The 21,219-nt window shown below is 38.6% G+C and overlaps 1 long non-coding RNA gene across 1 annotated transcript; it reads right to left on the reverse strand.

Moving 5' to 3' along the window:
- Window positions 1-10,997: 10,997 nt before the first annotated feature.
- LOC138239152 (uncharacterized) lies at window positions 10,998-20,941 on the reverse strand. Its single transcript, XR_011189578.1, has 3 exons — window positions 20,001-20,941; window positions 11,280-13,372; window positions 10,998-11,166 (listed from the first exon to the last, which is right to left on the reverse strand). It is a non-coding gene; the product is annotated as an uncharacterized lncRNA (long non-coding RNA).
- Between the last annotated feature and the right edge of the window lie 278 nt (window positions 20,942-21,219).

A 21,219-nucleotide genomic window follows, 5' to 3' on the forward strand; every position in this document is an offset into this window, starting at 1 on the left:
AGGTCCTGGTGGTCATTATTTTGGAGAGTCTGCTTGAAAATGAAATTGACTTGGGGACACAACTGGAAACGGAGAAAGTGTGCGCTGTATTTAAACAAGAGGAACTTCTTTAGCTGTGGGTGTTTTGAAGCAGACCACTTGTCTGGGTTGTGGAAGCTCCTTATTCTCTCACGGAAATACCATAATTGGCCATGATAAGGTATATTTACTGTAGTACTGTAATACACATATTTACTGTAGTATACAATGGTGTTCCCATGATCCATTGCAGTACAGAGAAGGGATCTTGTAACAGTGGAAAACCACAACCAAACTACAGGAAAACTACACCACAAGTACAAAAAATACATCCAGAAATTTACCAAAGTAAACTTTCAGATGGGCAGATTAACTGATTCATTATAGTCCTTCAAGAAAATGCTTCATGAGGTATACGGATAACAAGATACTAAAAAGCCAATGACTAAGGTCAGCTATATGGCTTCTTCTGGTTCATAGCATTTTTTTAGTCTGATTTCCCCCACACCAAAAAGAGTGTGTTCATAGTCATAGTAATATTGCAATGGACATGTAACATAGTCATTCTGGGCTTCCACAGACATAGGTCAATGACTTTTCACCTTTCTTGTTATATTGAAAAGTCAATGGGATTGACTGGAAAAACAAATAGAATTTTCAATGGAGCATTATAACCAGGTGGAGATCACTTACTGCATCTAGAAAAAGCTGGTCCTGTGTAAGGATTATAAGGATAAGAGATGTGCACGAAGCCAAAGTGTGATATTCAGTTTCAGGGGTTACACAGAGCTGTTTTAATTAGCTTTTACTTACAGGGGCATTGCTCAAAAGCTCCCATAGTCTCCAAAGTAACAAACCTTTAATATATTTAACAGCTTCCTGGATTAAAAAAACCCAGGTTAATAATTTCTGACTAAGCATGACTAAGCATGCCAATGCATAAAAGCAATGCCCAAATTGACAAACACAAAGCTTAAGTTAATAATACAGACAGATGCTGCGATTGCAGCAAAAACAGCATTAATCTTCTGCAGAATTCCTTCACATAACAAGACAGAACATTGGCTCTCAGCTGCCGTTTCTTTGCAGGAGCTGGATAACATTGCTGTCTAACAGCAACAGGCTTGTGTTTAAATTTAGTCAATATACTAGTGTTCCCACAATTTGTATTCTGTATATTTGTTAATTTTCTAAATGTTCATTCTAAAACTGCTCATAGGAAAGCAATAAATAAACTCCAGCTGGGGGTTATTGTATTTCAAATATCCAAGTGTTCTCTACATTATAAAACGATTTAAAAAATGCATAAAGACACAATTCTCCTGCGCATTCATTAAACTAGTACTAGAAAAGGGCCCCATGTCATTCCTTTGGAAGCAAATAACCCATTTTTATTTTTAATTTCCTTTAAAACTAACATTACTAATGTAAGAAGCACATAGATTCCAAGAAAGTCAGATGAAGACTATTAAAGTATTCTGTATGGCTGAGGTTAACCAACTGGATTTTATTCATATTGGAAACAAAGCTTCTATATTTCACTGTGTAATTCAACACTATTTTGTAGGTTGTATACATGTTGAACAGCAGTGCTCTGCTTCAGTGACAGAGCTGTACTTCGCTGGTGTCTCTTTCCTAGGGAATTTCCACAGTTTGAAGTAGCTCTGACATGAGTGACATTCTGGTGCTTATAGGCAGTGACAGCAAGGATTATCTTAAATGACAAAGGCTTTTGATTTATCATATTTTTCTTATTTGCATATTAGCCTTAAAAAACTAACAAATAATATTAATAGTCTTGTAAGTAACTTCAACATTCAAGGAACAAACAAAGGATTTAGTGGCCCAATGTTTTTGTTTATCACATTATGAAAGATACCATATTTCAGCAGGCCAGATCACAAATGGTATTTAATGTGGGTAATTCAACATGTATTACTAATTTTGGGCAATAGCCTAATTAACTGTCAAATGCTGCAAGGGCCAGCAATCCCATTCAATTATAATTCAGATTTTTTAATTCATTTAATAAGGATTCCTAGGCGACTGTAAAACCTTCTTGAGGCATAACGATCATTTCACTCCGTCAAATTGAGAGACTACTCCATGGTCTTGCTCGTTTCCCTGAAAGAAATGTAATTTTAGCCGAGCATTCCTCTACCTTAAAAGCTGTTTGCAACAATATCCCCCTGTGAGCCACAGAGACAGGCTACTGCAGCGTTCAGGACACAAACGTGATCTGGAGGGCTGCTCCTGCTCTGTATTGCGAAAATCGTTATTTGTTTTACTGTAAACGCTATCCTGGCAACTTGTGCACACTGTAACTGATATTTGCTGTTTTGGAATTATATCTCAAGAACCTTCTTAAATGTGATTACTTGCTTACTTTCAGTGAGAGGAAGGAAAGAGCTTAGCGTTGCTTGACCCAGGGCGTCTGCTGGTCAGAGCACAGCATATTCACGACGTCTGTCAACGAGCTGGGAATCCAGGATGGGCTGAAACACCCCCTGAGCTGCTATGCATCGTCGCTGAGAGACCAGATTCTTAAGGTTGCTGCTGTGGGTGACAGGAAACACGGTAGCCAAAGCTCAAGAATTCTGGAGGCCTGGTTTTGTAGCTGTTGCCATGCGTGGAGCAGTTCTACTGGCTCCAGCAATTACCCCAGATGGAAAGAAAAAAACAAAACAGGTTGCAACATGATGATATCAGCACAGTAGTTTTAGGTGAAGAAGTACTACAACATATACAAATCTTTGTTTATTTGTGTAAAAAAAGATCTGTAACTGTAAATAAGTCACAACAGTTTCTAGCTTGCAGTCCGATATGAATCTGTGCTACCTCACGTCATGTAATAGAAATTTGATACGTACACACTAGAATAATGTAACAGAAGTTTTAAACAAAGAGCAGATGTTTTGCTCTTACAAAAGCCTCCAGCACAGGTTTAAGGCATTTCTCAGCTTGTTAAGGCAGTGGTCGAAATTTCATGAGTCATCATTTTTTCTTGAAACGTCTCCAGAATGTTTATGTTCATTAGAACAATAGCCCAGTCCCTTTCTCTGTTTGTTTTTTTCTTGTTTATTTTCTAATTGTACAAGAATGTCACAGTTTTAAATATGTGTTTAGAATGAAGGTAAAAACAGCATAATGAGTTTTGATTTTTTGAAAAAAAAAAAGCTGTTAAGATTGTTGTTTCAAAAATATTAGTGTTTGACATTTAAAAACCTCAATGCCCTGAGCAGGCTGTTCATTTATTATTCAGTATTGGTGGTTTTTTTTTTACAAATATAGACTATTGTTAGTTGTAGCTTGGTTTATTTGGAGTGCTCAGGTATGCAGTTGGTCAATTAATAGAGTGAGATCAGACAAAGGTAAAATAGAGCTCTGGTCTGGTGTGGCTTCCACACTGACACACTGAACTGAGTGTGGCCCTGCCTTGTGCTGGCTTTCAGCCAGTCGCCTCTGGAATTCTGAGCTGTAGCATCAGGACAGCTGGAGATGCAGCCCACAATTCAAGCATTTTGTTCTTGAATGTTTCTGGGAAACTCTTTTAGGTATAATGTCAATACTAAAGGTTCCATAACTAGCACTAAAGATGTTTTATTAACACTTCACATTAAAGTAGTCTTTAGGAAACCCTTCCCAGCAGCAAAAAACCTCCTGTCTCAGCGGTGCCCATAGTCTCCTGTAGCGCAAGTGCTTTAATGCCTCTCCCTCCTGGCATCTGTTCAGCTGCACACACCGTTCATAAACATTAAGTCATCATCTGTTTGAAATCCAGGGTGGGACCATACTGAACGGACGATAAACTGTGCAGTAACAAATGGCACGTGAAAAAAACGTGTTTGCTGATCCTTGAATGATGTTCACGCACCACATCTGTAATGGCGATGCTGATGCAGACTGAAGTCACCGTGTGTGTTTCGGTGTTAGTCTCTGCCTATTTGAGGCACCTATGAAACACATTAAGACTGTGAATCAAAGCTCAAGAGAGGATTGCTAGCATTTCAACTGTAGACATAAATCAAGAAACAACATTAAAATTAAGGTCCCTTTACAAGGTTTGCTTTTTAGTCTGAATCTTATTCTGTAAAACTGACTTTTAAATTTTTCTGCCTTTGTCATACACTTGCAAAAGCAAGATGGAGTTTTCTTTTTGTGTTTAAAATAAGGAAGTGATTTAACTCTAGCCTGTTCTCTGTGTCCTCTAGGACAAATGGTGTCTTATCTCTTTCACACTTCAACTCAACTCCCACACACTCCATAGAACACAAAGTTACACCAGTAAGTAGCACTGAATTAGCTCATTCAGGATGTGTTTATTGAGGCCTCATCTAGAATAATGCTGGTTTATAGATGTCTAAAATCTGTTTATTGCATCAGGAGAATCAATAAAACTACATCTTACAGGGAGGAACACAAACAGATGGTACTAAGAAAAAGAGATTGAAGATAGCGGAACATTTTTCACATAAGGAAATTCTGTTTCTAGAAATTACAAAGCTAGTTTTAAGAAGAAAACACTGTTCACAGTTAACTTGAATCTAAATCTTTAAAAAATAGAAGAAAGAATATATGCTGTAAACTGATACAGATTGAGAAAATTACCAGGAAAATAATGAAATCATTTTTCTAGCACATTGCATTGAAAAACCACAACATAGGTAAATTAATTATGCTGATTAAAACTTGTCATTAATAGTGTTGAACAACAGGGAGTCCACTGTGAAAGTCAAAGACTAGTAGTGTGTGGGGCTACTCTTGGGAGCAGCACAAGGTGTACATGTGTAACACATGCTTTGCACCACTTTGTGATGCTGTCTTGTGGGATTCTGTCCCATTCCCCTCATATCTCCTGGACAAGCTTGTGTCTGTTTGCAGGGCTCTGAGCTCTAGATGTCACACATTGTCCCAGCGCCTCCCAAAGATGTTCAATAGTGCTCAGGTAATGTAAGGTATGTAGGGTATACACAGCATAACTCAAATTCTCGTCTCATTAGAAAGCATGTTACACTAATAACTATACCTTGTCCGTCGAATGTTGTCTCGACAGAATCAGCCTGCAGGAAGAGCAGAGAGTCAGGTCCTGGGATTTGGTCAAGTCAGGTTGCCACCTTTCCCTACAAAGTGAGGAACAACTAGTCTAGACCATCATACCTGGACTTTCTCATTCCTTGGTCTGTTGTAGAAAAAAAATAGCCTATCATTCTGCATGTCTTTGCCAGACTGTGTGGCTTCCATCAGGGTTTTCCCCACAAAACCTTGATTTATCAACAAAGAGGACTAAGCTTCACTACTTTATGTTGAGTCCACTTGAGATGCTGCTTCATCATACCAATGGCAGGAAAGTGTTGTTATCTTGACGAGTAGGGCATATTGGCTGCTTTCTGTATTTTTCTTTTTTTTATTTCCACAAGGTTTAACATTTAATAACTATTCAATAGTTAAATTACCTCATGACCTATGCCAAATCAACTTTCTCACTAATGAGAAACATTGACATATGCAACAAGATACTCAAGTGTATCACTTTCAGTCATGGGTGATCCAAAAAAACCAATATTCAAAATCTGAGTAGTTTTACATTTTTTTTGTGATCCTCACTATACTTTATACATCTTTCAGTAGTTTGATGTAAGTCTTAGTTCACAGTCAGCCTTCATTATATGTGAATATATCAATATAAATAATAATAATATGAAGCTGACAAACAAATTTAATTTTTTTGCAGAAACCCAAATAATTGAAAGTAAATAATGTTATCTTCCTTTCAGCAGAAACCAAAAAGACTGATTAACTGGTTATTTAAATGGAACAAGTATTTATTTATATGAAGCATGTTATTAGAGCATTTTTCCTGGGACACATGTAAAAGTTTAAAGATGGAGAACTCAAGATTCTTTCAAATGTCTCATTCCATGGCTAAATTTAAATTTTGACCACTGAATAAGAGACAAAAACTGAATACAAACCCACAGGAGAGAAGTGCCCTTGTGGAAATCTTCCTCTGATAAATGACTTGGATCAGATCAGTATGGCCTGCAAAAGGGCTTGTGAGCCAGATGCCTAAACATTTATTTTAAGCCTCACAGAAGCACACAAGATTAAAAATCACCTGATTTTCTTCAGACACATAAATGACTAAAAGGTTCTGTTTGCTTTTTGAGAATGTCACAGAGTGAATCACCTCACTATTTAAAGATGCATCAAGTCTGATACCATTTTGACAATTCTTAATTGAAAACATTCCACTTTCTTAGACAGTTGTACCACTGGTGTTGCTTAAGGCATAGAAGGACAATCAAGACTTATCCTTAATTGAAAATATGCTCTTGGTTAGTTTGTAAACAGGTTTAAAGCTGATTTACAACTTTAATATTATGTTTCTTGAAACAATGCTGTGAAATAATGTTATTATTCTTATAACAACCAGAATAATAGGAGACAGAATTCCAGCAGAAGCTAAAGAGCACAGAGAGTGGTGAAAAGTGCACAGGTCAGCTAGATGGCTATTAAACTGTTTCCCTTTTCATAATCATGGTGCAATAATGAATGCACTTGAACATTTAGGTTTACTTCAGCTGATTGGCCCTTAGGGTTTATGTGAATAAAATACATAGCTTCAGATGCTAGAATTAATCACCCAATACTTTACTCAGGTTCAAAAACTGCTTTACCCTCTCTCCTCAGCTCATTTCACTTGTGGCAAAATTAGGATTTGTTTCCCTGTATAGTAGGCAATGCAGGAAAAAATAAGAACTATGTAGCTCAAAGGTTTAAAAAAATGGGAGCTGCAAATGCTGTATCATTTCAAAGGAGTGTCTGTCATCCCCCATCCTGCAGTGAGAGCTGACGGGGATCAGATTTTAAGTTCTTTTGACTCCAGGCTACATTGATTGGCTGCTTGGAAGGCAGCCAAAAAGCATACTCTGACTCCCACCTCTGCCACTAATAAGCTGCCTCAGCAGGACCTGTAAGCTCTGAATAAAAGACTTGTTCTCTCCATTCGGGTCACTCTTCCTCAGTGCTAATATCTGATAATGGACGTCTCTTCATCATATAGCCACTCCTCCTTGTCTCACAGAACACCATTGACAGGAAAATGATTGCTAATCCCCGATGTATGCATTCTGTATCTAATACCGTAATGCTCCTTGTAAAGCAATGGGTCACAAAAAGACACATTGTATGTGCACAGAAGAATGTGAGCAAATGTAGAAGAACCTGATATATAACTAGGTGATATCAGTTGTGTATCACATATATAAACTTGGCGTATATTGAATACTTTAGTATGAAGCTGTAGCTTCAGTCCAGTGATTTATGGACACTTGGGTTACTACTATCTATAACCTAATCAAGGCACTCATTAAATACATTAACACTTCAAAATAGAATCAATTTAGTAAATTCAGTCTCAGTGTGATTTTGTCGACATAGACATCAGAAATTGATATTAACCTATTCCTATACCTAGGTCATACCTAGTGTATTAGCAGTTTTTAGTTTTTAGCAGTAGCAGTAGTGATGGTAGTTGTAGTGGTTTTAGAACCTGATTTAGTAAAAGGAAGAAAAAAACAATTGAACTCTTTCTTTTGGCATGTTTCAACGTGTGTAATGATATTGCCATTTTCAGGAAGCTGCTCAGGAAAATAAAGAATTTCTCCTTCAGACTTCCCCCACAGGAGCAGAGTGGAATGGATGTCAATGTGCACAAGATACACTAGGGGGAGCTCTGTGGAGACAGAGCTCTAGACAGACTATCAAGGGGAAAGGCTTATCATACAGAGGAATAACGTTACTTACAAGACAATGAATTAGATCCTGTCTTGACTCTTATTATATGAATACTAGAAAAAGATTTATACAGAGTACAAATAGCTGAAGATATTGTCTTCAGTTTGTATTATTTTTAAACATATTTTACCTTCAAGAGCCCTTTCAGCACATATACTGTAAGTCACTCCTGATGTGACTATTGTCTAAAATGTATGTTCCTATGCATTATTTGACAACAAAGTTAGAAAATGGTATTCCACTGTACCCATACGTATTAATTGCAAAAAAAAAAAAGAAACATTTTTAGAAGCAGTTGGAACAGCAGTTACAATGTTACAATGACCAATAATTCAAGTACGGTCAAAGATAAAGGACCTTTCTGAGTACAAATCAGGTGTTTTGTAACAAATAAGAGTTTGTATGTCAAGAAATTAGTGATGATTTTAAATCTTTCTTAAATAGGGAACATGCCTAAATCTTTCAGGGCCCTGGCTAAATTCTGTGGTGGGTAGAAAATGGTTTCTGCTCATCACCCAGGTGGTGACTGCACTTCTGTGGCAGATGACAATAGTCCTCTCCTACTGTATAAATTAAGTGCTTTCAGATACTTTGGGATAAAAAAACACTTTATAATACAAGAGTGACTAGAATAATATAATTCTATATTAACCCACAGTACAAAAAGGATGTAAAACATTCTGAACAGCATCGAAGTTCCTGTAAGTCATGTTGACCTACAATTTAGGGTGTATCTGTCCAGCTATTTCACAGGGTTTCATGTTCATGTTCCACGTCCAGTTGCAAACACTTTTTAACAACATTTGTAGTTTGTATAAGGATATATAGGTAGATATCAAATACATAGTTCAGGTGGGTAGCTGTGTCAACATGCGTAGGCTGCAAACGAACAAGTAATAGGTTTATTCCATGCTGAAAAGAGAAGAAAGAAAACACAACATTTCGGCCGTTGAGCCTTCTTCAGGTGTGGTAGATATCAGTGTATGCGGTACATTGTAGAAGCATGCAGAACCTTCCTATTGTGCTGATAAATTACAAAATGATGCAAAGATTTTTTTCCCTAATATTTAAAACCTAAATGGCTTAAAGTGAAGACTTCTAAGGGTGAGACAGATTATTTTGAATGTCAGCAAAAAGTAAAGAGAACAACTATTATTTATTTAATTGTATTCATACCAGTGAGCTCAGAATTTGATGGAAAAACCTTTGGCCACGATTATAGCCATAAGTCTTTGTGAGTAGGTTTTTACCAACTTTGCACATCGGCTTGGTGCAATCTGTGGCCAATTTTCTTAGCAGGTTTGATCGAGCTTTCTCACATTGCCTGGGAGTCACTTTAGAATAGTAGTTTTCAAGCCTTTCTATAAACCCCGAAAGGATTTTGATTGGGTCACACAAGAATCACGTGTGTTTTGGATCATTGCCCTGTTGGAAGGGTTTTAGCTCTGAAGCAGGTTTTCCCCAAAGAGTTTCTCCTGTCCGTCTTGACCAGGTTCCCAGTTAATGTTGCTACAATCAAGCTTGACAGTAAAGATGGTGTTGACTGAGTGACGCACTGTGCAGGGCTCTTCCGTCTCAGCCATTGAACTCTGAAAGTCTTTCAAAGTTGTTGTTGGCCCCAGAGTAGTATGCCTAACCAGTTTCCTTCTTGCCTGGCTACTCAGTTTGGAGGGACAGACAGTGCCAAGCTAGGCACTGTCTGGTTGCCTTCCACTTCTTAATGATCAACTTCACCAGGCTCAATGAGATATTAAGGGTCTTTGATTTGTTTTTATACCCTTTCCCAGACTTGTGCCTTTATACAGCTATATCCTTGAGTAATTGTGAAGCAACATGGTCTTCGTGGTTATATCTTTGCTTGAAATTCACTACATGTCCAAGGGACTTTACACAGAAAGATTTATTTATTTAGAAATCATGTCAACCTCTATTACTGTACACATACAGGGACTACTGAGCTAATTATGTGGCTCATTAAAGTAAATTTGGCACTTAAATTAATTTAGGTTTCTTACAGCAAAGGGTTTGATACTTATGCCATCATGTCTATTACATTTTCTTTCTAACTGATTATGTTCTTCTTCTTGTTTTTGCTTTCGAATATACAGTATATTGTGTGTATATATAGTGGAGTAGGTTGTGTATATAATAAATATTATTTGCTACTTCAAAGTGTCATGACTGCAAGCATTAAAGCAACAAACTGTGAAAACTGCGAGGGTCCGAACCCTTGTGCAAGGCACCGTAACACCGTAATTCTAATCAGTTAGAACACAGCAATTTTATTTTGTTTATTCTATGCAGCTACATTATTTATAACACTAAATCATTGCAAAAGTAAACAGTAGTTTTACTTTCTTTCTACACCACAACACAAAATGCAGGCTGCAAGATGAGAAAACAACTCTCTGTTGTGTTTTCTTATTTACAGAGGCATCTCTAGAAAAGGAGATTCATATTTAGAAACCTTTGTACCCTTAAAAAATAAAAAAGAGTTAAACTAATTGTTTAGCCTGGATAAATGTACCTACAGTGTTGTGTAAATAGTACTTTCCTACACTTAGCCTTGTGAACTGTAATCTCTTAGAAAAACCACAATGTAATAGAGCATTTTCTCCAGCCAAACCACTCTCTCTTGGAACCCTTATAGCATGATAGTATATTACCATAAAGCATAGCTTGATTCATCACAGAAAAAATAACAAATACCATAGGTGTTAGTAGACACGTGAGAAAGAATTAACCTTTTATAAACTGGGTAATCCAGAGGACTCAAAGAATAAAAAGAAAATGGATCTAAAAACAGTGCCCCTAAAACTAGTCATTGAGCTTGGAAACAAAACTCTTTTGAGTATTCATAATTGCCCTTCAATTCAATGAACTAACCCAATCACCACTAAAGCTGTAAAGTTGATCGAGACAATATGCCCTGAAATGCAGCCATACAAAAATCATTCAGGTTCAGAATTGAGAAAACCAAAAATCTAGCCAATTTGTACAGCTAAAGAGATACAATGACAGGTTACCTGCTCACACATCAGTAGCAGGTCAGGTGTTAAAAAGCCAAAGTTGTCATCATTCAATAATTCTAAGCACCTAAGGATAAAGCTTAGGTAATTCTAAAATAAACAAGGCCTGGAAGCAAACATTTACAATCTGTTTCTTTATTAACAAATGCCAAGTTTGGAACACATCACTGGCTTTGTGCGCCTTTAAAAGCACCACGCATGATATTTCTGTCATTCTTTGAGCACTTCTCCTCTGCTGACTCACCAGTGCTCTGCATAGCCTGCCACTGCCATCCGGCTCTGTCTGTCCCTTGTCTAGCCGAAATGTGCCAGAGAAAAAGAGCTGTAACATACAAAGTGGAATTTTTAATTAAAAACCCCATCATTGACGTGCTCTGAGCCTGGATGGTTAGGGAATGTGGTCTTATTTCATGGTTACCGCTGCACTCTATGCACCCTGGGTGTTGAGCGGTGGAGCAAGGCCATGTGAGACTATGGCGTGGAGTCCTTCTGACTGAAGCAAAGACTTTGCACGCGTCGTGAAGGATCCTTCTGTCAGCTGTCACATCACAGAGAGATGCACCACCTCTGCTGCCCTAACAGCTGCCTCTCTTAATGGATGGGCCTTCTCACCACCTCCACACGGTGCATTTTTCCCCTTGCCGCTCCAGTGCTCAAAGCCTCTTTGCGCGCTCAAGTGGGACTTCCAGTTTAAACCTGCCCTGGGGGGATGAAGCTGTGGTCAAATTCCACACCCTCCCTCGCTCTGCTGGGGAAACAGAATGTTTTTTTTGTTTTGCGCTTGGATTGGGTGAAACCAGAGAACCATAGGTGGCCGTTGATTTCTTATTTCTTTCTTTTTTTTTGGCTCCCCACAGACAGTTGCAGCCTTGCTCTTTGTTTCCGAAATGGTAGTGTAAGACATAGATCATGCTGTTGAGCAGTAACAACTGCAGGTCGTCACCTTTGAAGCCCAACAACAAAACAAAGCGACAGCGAGCTGTGTGAAAGAGCAAAGATGTGCACAGAGCACGTGAGATTCATTAAGCCTCATGGAGAGGCTGTGGTCAGATCTGATGAAATCCTAAATGTAGGCCTGCCTTGCGCGTTGTCAAATAAAATGTAACGCAAAGCCTAAGGCCAGAGCTCAAAGCAGTTTGTTTTGGAAGTCTTTCCCCTCTCTGCATAAGGGAGATGGGCCAGCCGGGCCGAGGCCAGGGCCCGTTAAGGTAAACAACGGGAGCTCCTTACACAGCCTCAGAGCCAGAGCTTCTCTATGCAGGTGCACTTGTGGTCCAGCCACAGGAGAGAGGCAGTAACTGACAGGCACTCCCATTCAATTTGCTGTGAAAAGGCCGTTTGTAATTTAGTAGCTGACTGGCTGAGGCTCAGCCCATATGGTAACTGCTCTGGCAATGGGAGAGAAATAGCACATGGAGCGCGATGGGAGGGAAATGCATTGTGGTGATTAACTCTTTGCAGTTTAACAAGCAAGATATTCATCTCTCAGCCACCAACGGGATGTTCATCAGTCTTGTCTGATAAAATTATGACATCATTTACATTAGAAAAATGGCTACACAAAATGCAAGGAGAGAAGACATTTATTCATACTACTACAGGCAGATTATACAGAGTGGTGCTAACCATCATCATAGCTCTCCTTTTAATTTTAAAAGGAGTTTAATTCTTAGCTATTTTCATTTTTTGGAATGCACACATCACATGCAACTGGAAATTTTCAAACAGTGGGAGTTTAAAAATTCTGCTGGAATACAGTAACCCGATCTTGCACTGCTGAAGATCCTTCAGTGCCCTCCAGTCTGATAAGGAAGTCATGTGACTTCAGCACCTGACAAGGATGAAGTAATTCAGATGAAAATAGCTGGTACTCTGCTGTAAACACCGGTTAGGTCCAGAGAAACATCATCTGCTGATTTCTTACAAACTTTTCATTGAGCCAAAACACCACTCCTTATTAAATGTGTACCTCTTTATTAAGGAGTCTATGATAAATGCAACTAAAAGGGATTAAAATGCAATTTATAATAATTATTAATAATTGTTTACACTTACATTTCTGGACACTCAACTCAAAGTGCTTTACAGGTGATGGGGACCCATAGTGTGCCAGATTGCTCATCAAACATCAACTATCAGTGGGGAAGAGAACAGAGTAATGTAGCCAATTCATAGATGGGGATTATTAGGAGGCCATGATTGATAAGGGCCAATGTGAAATTTGGCCAGGACACCGGGGTTTCACCGCTACTCTTTTCGAGAAACACCCTGGGATTTTTAATGACCACGGAGAGTCAGGACCTCGGTTTTATGTCTCATCCGAAGGACGGCGCCTTTTTACAGTACAGTGTCCCCGTCATTATACTGGGGCATTATGACCCACTATGACTGCAGGGTGAGCAGCCCTACTGGCCCCAGCAGCACCTCCTCCAGCAGCAATCTTAGTTTTCCAGGAGGTCTCCCATCCAGGTACTGACCAGGCTCACACCTCCTTAGCTTCAGTGGGTTGCTAGATGTGAGCTGCAGGGCTGTAATTTAGACAAAAAACATCCATCAACAGACGTAAGGAAAAACTACCTGGGCGAAACTCTAAGTAGAACTAAAACTAGTAAGTGTTAATCCAGAGTTTGTTACCAAGAAGCTTAGGTCATTCTGCTTGGGGAAAAAATAAATCCTGGAGAGAGGCAAATGGTTAGAGCAAAACACAAAAACAGGACAGAAGCCAAGGAGGCAAGGTCACTCCTCAGGGCTGCTCACCTGGAGAAGCAGTGACCGAGACTCACCCTAAGGGAGGGAAGACCCAATCAGCACTGTCATTTCCACTCACATCTGGCAGCAGAAAGCAGAGCTACTGTATCCTTTCATCAACATCTGCCCTTCACTTCTCTTCAAACACACAAGCCTGTCACCGATCACACTGACTCCTTTATGTTTTTAAAATACTAACAAAAAAAACACTTGTTAATTTTACTTTTGAATTTCAAGAGGATCCTGACTTTGTGAGGTCACTTACTACAACAACAGCAGAACAAAATATTCAGAACACTGTTTGTGTTTTTTCTGTATTTATTACTGGCCTTAAGGGATGACGGTACCAAGACAATAATCATAAAAGGAATGACCACAATACGTGAGCTGAAAATGATGGATTTGGCCATAAATGTTGACCAAATTCTTGGAGTTCTAAGGACCTACAAAATGAGAACAAAATTAATCTATAATGGAATGACTTATTGGTGATAGTGGCTGCAAACTTAATATATACTGAAAGAAGCTTTAGGCAGCAGTGTGGAGCAAAGATTAGGGCCTTGGACAGGAAGGTCTTGGGTTGAATTCCCAGTTTGGGCACTACAGGTGTAACCTTGAGCGAGGTACTGCACTTGGATTGCCCCCTTAAACATCCTCCTGCATAAATGGGTCTCCAGGGAATAACTGTGAATGATCATTTGCTCTCAAATGACTTGTCTGGTAACACATTGAAAAAAAAATCCAGCTGCACAAATAGTGATGTCAGTACTGCACCCACCCATACATGATGAGCACTGTGGCTGACAAAGTGACCTATGCGCATGCTGTACAATGCTTGTAGTTACAATCACTTTCAAGTCTTAGCATGACGCAAGCTGCAATTTTGTTCTTGAGGATGGTTGTTTCTGGCCCAGTAATTCAGTAAAGTGCTAAGCATTTAAAGTGCAATCACATTGGGTGGGTGACAACTGACAGTCACAGCTGTGACAGGCTGATTAAAGCACATATTTAAGATAAATTCAGATAAAATGGAACAAACACAGCGGATGTCTACATAGAGACATACTCTCTGTCTTGCTCTGTGCCATGAGGCAAGATGAGTGGTAAAACAATGCTGGTTTGCTGAAGCACCACTTGAAGCTGAGGTAAACACAAATTAAAAGTACAATTTACATTTGCCTGTAACAGCTCCAGCCAGAGTGGGAAAAGGAACTGAATATTAATCATAATAAAAATCAAAATGTTAAAGCCAGATGCAAGGAAATGGTTAAAAGGGGCTCCTCACTTGTGGGTTTAAGTGTTTATCAGGCTCGGCAGCAGCCAGAAAAATGTCACAAAAAAAAAACAGCCATCAGCACGCAAGCAATTTGAGAACTGGAATTCCAATTATATAAAACACTAATAGAAAACATAAAAATCTCACATTTTTTTGGAAAGGAACAATCTTTGATTTGCCAATTGATGGTAATGCTGCAGTTTTGTTCGCTCACACATGTGTGCACCCACGCAATCTATCATAACAAGAAGAATGAGAAACAGTGCACAGATTGAGGGAGGTGGTTACAGGGGAGCTCCAGTTCTTCAGCACTGACCTCTGGTGTATAATTGTCCTACATACTCAATTACAGTACACTCACCAAAATCAGCTGCTACTTTGTTGCCTCTTACTTCGAAGTTAAGACTCTACAGCCGCCAGGTCTCACTTTGAAATTTTCCCTAATGCATTTTCACTCCTCTTTTAAATTACCGGCCAGGAGACAGTCTTGTTGGCTTCGCAGCAAAAGACAAAGGAAATCACCAGTTCCTTAAAATAGAGGACATGTAACCATTGACTAGAAGCACAAAAACAGTGTTGACAACATTGGTATGGAGTGCAAAATATTATTTGTCTGCAAAGGAAAGCAAGTTAGTAAGAACAGATTCAGATTTCAGCATAAAAAAGGCAAAATGTTTCACATGCTCTCCAAATAAACCTTTTAAACAATCTGTTCCCAATTTACTTTTTTTTTTATAATACCTTATTAGTTATGCAATGGTGGCTTAAGGAAAACTTTCTTCCACTTTGCTACAAGAAGCACAAATCAGGAGACACAGTTAAACTGTGTGGGAGTGAAGAGATAAAACAGAGAGCATTCCATCTGTAAAAAGGTAAAAGGTTAGCATCCAAACAGACAAACAGAAGGAGCTCAGGAGGCTAAGAGACAAAGAGGACTGTGAGTAAGATGGAAAATATTTTCCTTTTCGGACGAAGTAATTGGCTGTGGTCAGGGGGACTCATTTATTTAACTCTAGAAGGCATTAATCTTGGCTCTAGCAATCTCAGTTGCACAATTACTCCTCAGAGTTGCATACTGAAAACAAATTGATTACAGATTAGGAGAAACTACAAGTTGATCACACTACTGCAAACTAAATGAAACAAGCGCCACATTGGTCTTTAAACCTTAAATCAAATCGAACTGATGAGGTTTAAATCCAATTTGTGAAAAAGCAGAAGGAAAGCTTGACCAGGACTCAAATCAGAAATTGAGGCATTTGTGCTTGTTCCGGATCACTGTCAGGCTCCTGAGCTTGTAAGTGTAATTATGCCAACATTGTCTTCTGAATAAGAAGCTTTAGGGCCAGTTGTGTTCATTAGAATGAGTTATGGTCTGGAATACAACCTCAGAAATGTTTATGCTCAGGAAAGCTATGGTGCATTTTTAACGTGATTTAACAATTTATAACAGACAATAGGCCACCAACGGTTGCTAGCATTTGACTTTAACAAATACACTGTCGACATAAAAGGATGTGTTTTAAGGGAAGCTGCAAGGCAATTCTTTAAACACAGGACACATGAAACCATTCTTCAAATCCCTCTTAGAAGTGGTTTTATGACTAAGATCATATGCATGTATCACTCAGCTAGAGAGCCACATTTGATGGTCAGGCTCTCAGTTTTTACTGTAATGTTATCTTTACTGTTGTCTTGCAGCAGGGTAAAGTTTGTGATTTATAACATATGGACTAGATGATGTAATTGTAAACCAAGCAAGGTCAGAGTCATTCGAGATATTGTTCACTGACAATGGGATGAGATCACTGCATTTATTTGTCTTTCCTGAGGTGAACCACAAAACTAGGTGAAAAGACTGAGTAAACTGATCTGCTGAGTTAAATACAGTCTGCATTCTTTCCAAGTGTCAAGACAGTGGTGTTTATCAACATCAACAAACCTTTCCTGTTAACACAAACTACTATAATCCAAACTCAAAAGAGGGTAATTTTATATGCATCACATGGAATTAAACATTAATTATTGTTCCTAATAAGATTACCCGTTCCTTTGTTTAAATATTTTCAAATCTAAAATTTCTTGAAATGTATACTTATTTCAATTAAATAATTTCAAAAACAGCAAACAAAATAAACAGATAACAACAGAAGGGTAGAGGGTTCTACATGTTTACTATAGTTAAATCAGAGTGCAGTGAATCTGAGCACAGTGGCATTTTGGTGAAACCTTCGTGAAAACATGACACAATAAGTCATCATGAAAAAAATGCTGTATAAGGAAGATAAACCCACTGGGAAAGAGGGCATTTATTGCAGTAAACCTTCAGGAGGCAATGATCAACCCCAGATTTTATATTCAAGAGATCTCGGGGACATATTTCAGCCAGGGTGAGGTAGGTCTGGGTGCAAGCCATTCCCAGGATTCCCAGGTTAACAGGACCAGTTGCCAGATGTTTCCAGCACAGCCCCAGTGGCTCACAGGTACACTGCCAGGCAGACAAAGACCTCCTCCCTGGGCCAACAGAGACTGACTGCTGTATTACTGATGTCATAAAATTTGACAAGATCTTATTATTTTTTCCAGTGTATTTGATTTGTTGGCCCAATGGTAGACTCGTTTTCAAATTGATTTGTAACTGGGGGTTTTGTCAACAAATGCCGATTTCTTTATCAGTCTAAATGTGCTGTGATAAAGAGGCAAAGGATAAAGAAAAACAGATTTGTGAAAGTGATAATAATAATGATGGAATTAATATTATTAATGACTACAATGAAAGTAATAATAATACCAACAACATTAGGATGCAAATAACAGGGACAATTGTTTTAATTTATATAGCACCTTTCATTCCAAAGGGTCCCAAAATGCTTAACAAACAGGACCCAATTTATCCACATCTCAGGTGCAGCAAAGTGGCCATTCATTGCAAGAAGCCCCATTACCCAGCAGATAAGAATTAAGAAGTGAGTAAGAGCTTGACCAGCTGAATTAAGGTGTAACAATAGGGAAGCCAGACTGTAGTAGCCAGAAGAATGGAGGTGATCATCACTTTTATTAATAATAATAATTGCTTACACTTACATAGCGCTTTTCTGGACACTCCACTCAAAGTGCTTTACAGGTAATGTGGACACCACCATCAATGTGCAGCATCCACTTGAGTGATGTGACAGCAGCCATAGTGCGCCAGTAACTCACAACACATCAACTATCAGTGGGAAGGAGAACAGAGCAATGAAGCCAATTAATAGATGGGGATTATTAGGAGGCCATGATTGGTAAAGGTCAGGGGGAAACTTAGCCAGGGTTACACCCATACTCTTTTTGAGAAATGCCCTGGGATTTTTAATGACCACAGAGAGTTTTACGTTTTATCAGTTTTACGTTTCATCAAAAGGACAGCGCCTTTTTACAGTATAGTGTCCCCATCACTATACTGGGGCATTAGGACCCACACAGACTGCAGGGTGAATGCCCCCTGCTGGCCCCATTATTATCTCTTCCAGCAGCAGGAGCCTTAGTTTTCCTCAGGAGGTCTCACATCCAGGTACTGGCCAGGCTCACACCTGCTGAGCTTCAGTGGGTTGCCGGTTGTGAGTTGTGGGTTGATATGGCTTTTGTTATGAGCAGTGCCCAGGGATCTTTAATGACCAAGCAGTCAGGACCTCAGTTTAATATTTCATCTGGTAAATCTCCAGTTCACCTGATGTTCAGTTTCAGTTTGGGAAAAAAAATGGTCTGAATTTAATTTCAATGGATCGATGAACATTTTGGAATTGATTGTTAACAATTCTGAATTGTTCTGATGGGATAATGAAAGCAAAATATGCAAAAGACAAAAACAAGTTATAGAAAACAACAATGATTTGTTAGCGCTGCTTTTTAATCATCTTTATTTCTAAAACATTACCCTAGCTTCAAACCATACAAATTTTAACAGGAATCAGCACAGTCAGGAATCATGTTTTTGATTCCTGACTGCAGTTAGTCCTGTCACCAGGGAAGAAAGCCAAATAGTAAAATCACTCTTATTCATTTCCGGGTTAGTAATGTCGCATTGAGAAGTCAAGATATACAGAAAAAAAATCACAAAATGTTCTGTTAACAACACTCAAGCTCATTATTGATTTTTAGTTCTAGAGGGTAGACAGTGTAACATTATAGAGGGAAAATTAAATAAATGTTTATGTGCTCTACTGATTAAAACATTTGTATTTCACAACGTTCTTGATCCACGGACTGTTTGCACTAGTTTTGGCTAAACACACTTCATCATGTTCCTTAATTGGGTGGCGCAGTGTTAAAACAGATTAAAACAACAAAAATACAGTATTTTTAAGAGAGTTCTTATTTGCCTAAAGCAGTCTGAGGTAAATAATCAAGATTCATCACCTTCAGAATGCAAACAACAGAACAAAGGTACTTGTCACATCAGTAATCGCAATCTCACAATCTTTGGCTTTAACAATGCTGCTCAAGGAGTGTGTGTGGTGGGGTTAGACAACAACTAACTTTAAATGAAACTGGGATTGAGGCCAAAAAAATAATGCCATTGCCAGGGAAAATATACTACATCTAAAAAGGAAATAGCTCTTTTTTGGGGGACAAATTATGCCTAACAGTGTTTTTAATTCATAGTTTCATGTAGGTTGAGGTTCAGAGATTCAGTAAAAAACACACAGCAGAATAACATTTGATCTCATATTCCTTTTCATATTGGTTGTGCTGCTGCCCCATGTAGCAGAGCTCATTGTGTATTAATATCGCAATTAAAAAGGTTTGTGTGTTTTTCTATGCAATTTCAGTTAGTCAACAGCTTTCAATGGGTTTTAATTTGCAGTGAAAAGGGTGCCAACAGTTCATGTACATGTATTCTATTGTCAGATATACTATAAAATGTTTTTTAAGCCAGCGGGTAATCTCTTTGTATACAGCATTTAACATGTGCATTGTATTGTACACTGCAGTTATTGCATTACTTATGGTATTAGCATATTTTTTTCACAGTTGTTCATTATACATAATTATATAATTTTTTTATATAATTCATGCAACTGAATAGCTAGATTTGCTATGAAGAGTTGCCACACAGGTCTACAGCAAATACATTTTTAAAATGATAATATTACCTGTCAAAACCGGCAAGTTCCTTCTTGAAGAAAACAGGCAGGTGAACAAACATTCTTTGTCCAGGACACCATGTTATAAACTTAATAAATATTTATGAATTCCTTATTTTTGAAATTCAAAATAAAGTATTGCAAAAAAACCCAGGCATGATCTTGTTATAATATGGTGGGAGTACAGCAGCAGCAGCGGAGCCGAACGCTAAATTTTAAAGGTATAATGATCAATGTCGGTTCTGTGACTCCGGCCTTCCCATGGCTGCCTGAAGAGATTGAGAGTATATTATATATAAAATACTGTGTTGGCCTGATGTGGCTTCAAGCAGTTTCATCAAATCCAGGAGTTAATTTATTCCCACATGAAAGTTAAACACTCATCTAAGAATGTCTGCTATTTTGTTTTGTAATACCATCTGACCAGCTGCAGGAAACAATTTACAGCCCCTTGAAGCCTCCTGATCCCTTGTCAACAAGTCTGAGAAACTTGAACACATCAGACACCCCCTACCTGCACTGCTCATTTTAATCGGTTAAACAAAAGCCACAAAGCAAAACAATGAAAAACAAACCAAAAAATGAAATAAATGGAAGGTGGTGTTCATACATCTCGGGAACTGGATGACTCCTGCTGACTGGTGTGACTGCTTAACTAGACCACTTCTCCTGGCTCCTGGCACGTAGAGCCTTCCTGCACTCCAACAGATGCAAAGGTCTAACAGAATTTACAGCACTAACGGGGCAACCAAATCAATACATCTTGCATCAATGTCAGTTCACAACTGTGCCATCCTCAGTTGCTGAGGGTATAGGAATCAGTCTGAGTACTGGAGTCAGGCATTGTCTTCTTTGATCCAGGTTTTGCTTGGCGAAGGTTTCTTTCTTCATATTCAGAACATTACCCCTACAAAGCCACGTCTTTCACAGTCTGAAGCAAAGGCATTATTTTGTATTTTCCAGGCTTAATTGTTATAATGTTCAGCTTGTAAGTGGATCTACAATGGCTTCTAGGCTCAAATGGCTGAGCAGACCTCTCCTGGTTTAGCATCCTCCCTGTGGATTTTAGAATAACAATTAAAATCCTACTGCTTATATTTAATTGCTTGAAAGGTCTGGCTCCTGAGCTGTTAACTCCCTCCATACCTGTACACTGGTGGTGCAGCTCAGATTCCAGCCTTCTTCCGGTTCCCAAAGTGAGACCCTGCGTTTGGGAGACAAGCTTTGT

The sequence above is a fragment of the Lepisosteus oculatus genome, chromosome 5 (genome assembly GCF_040954835.1).
Source record: "Lepisosteus oculatus isolate fLepOcu1 chromosome 5, fLepOcu1.hap2, whole genome shotgun sequence".
NCBI lineage: Eukaryota > Metazoa > Chordata > Actinopteri > Semionotiformes > Lepisosteidae > Lepisosteus > Lepisosteus oculatus.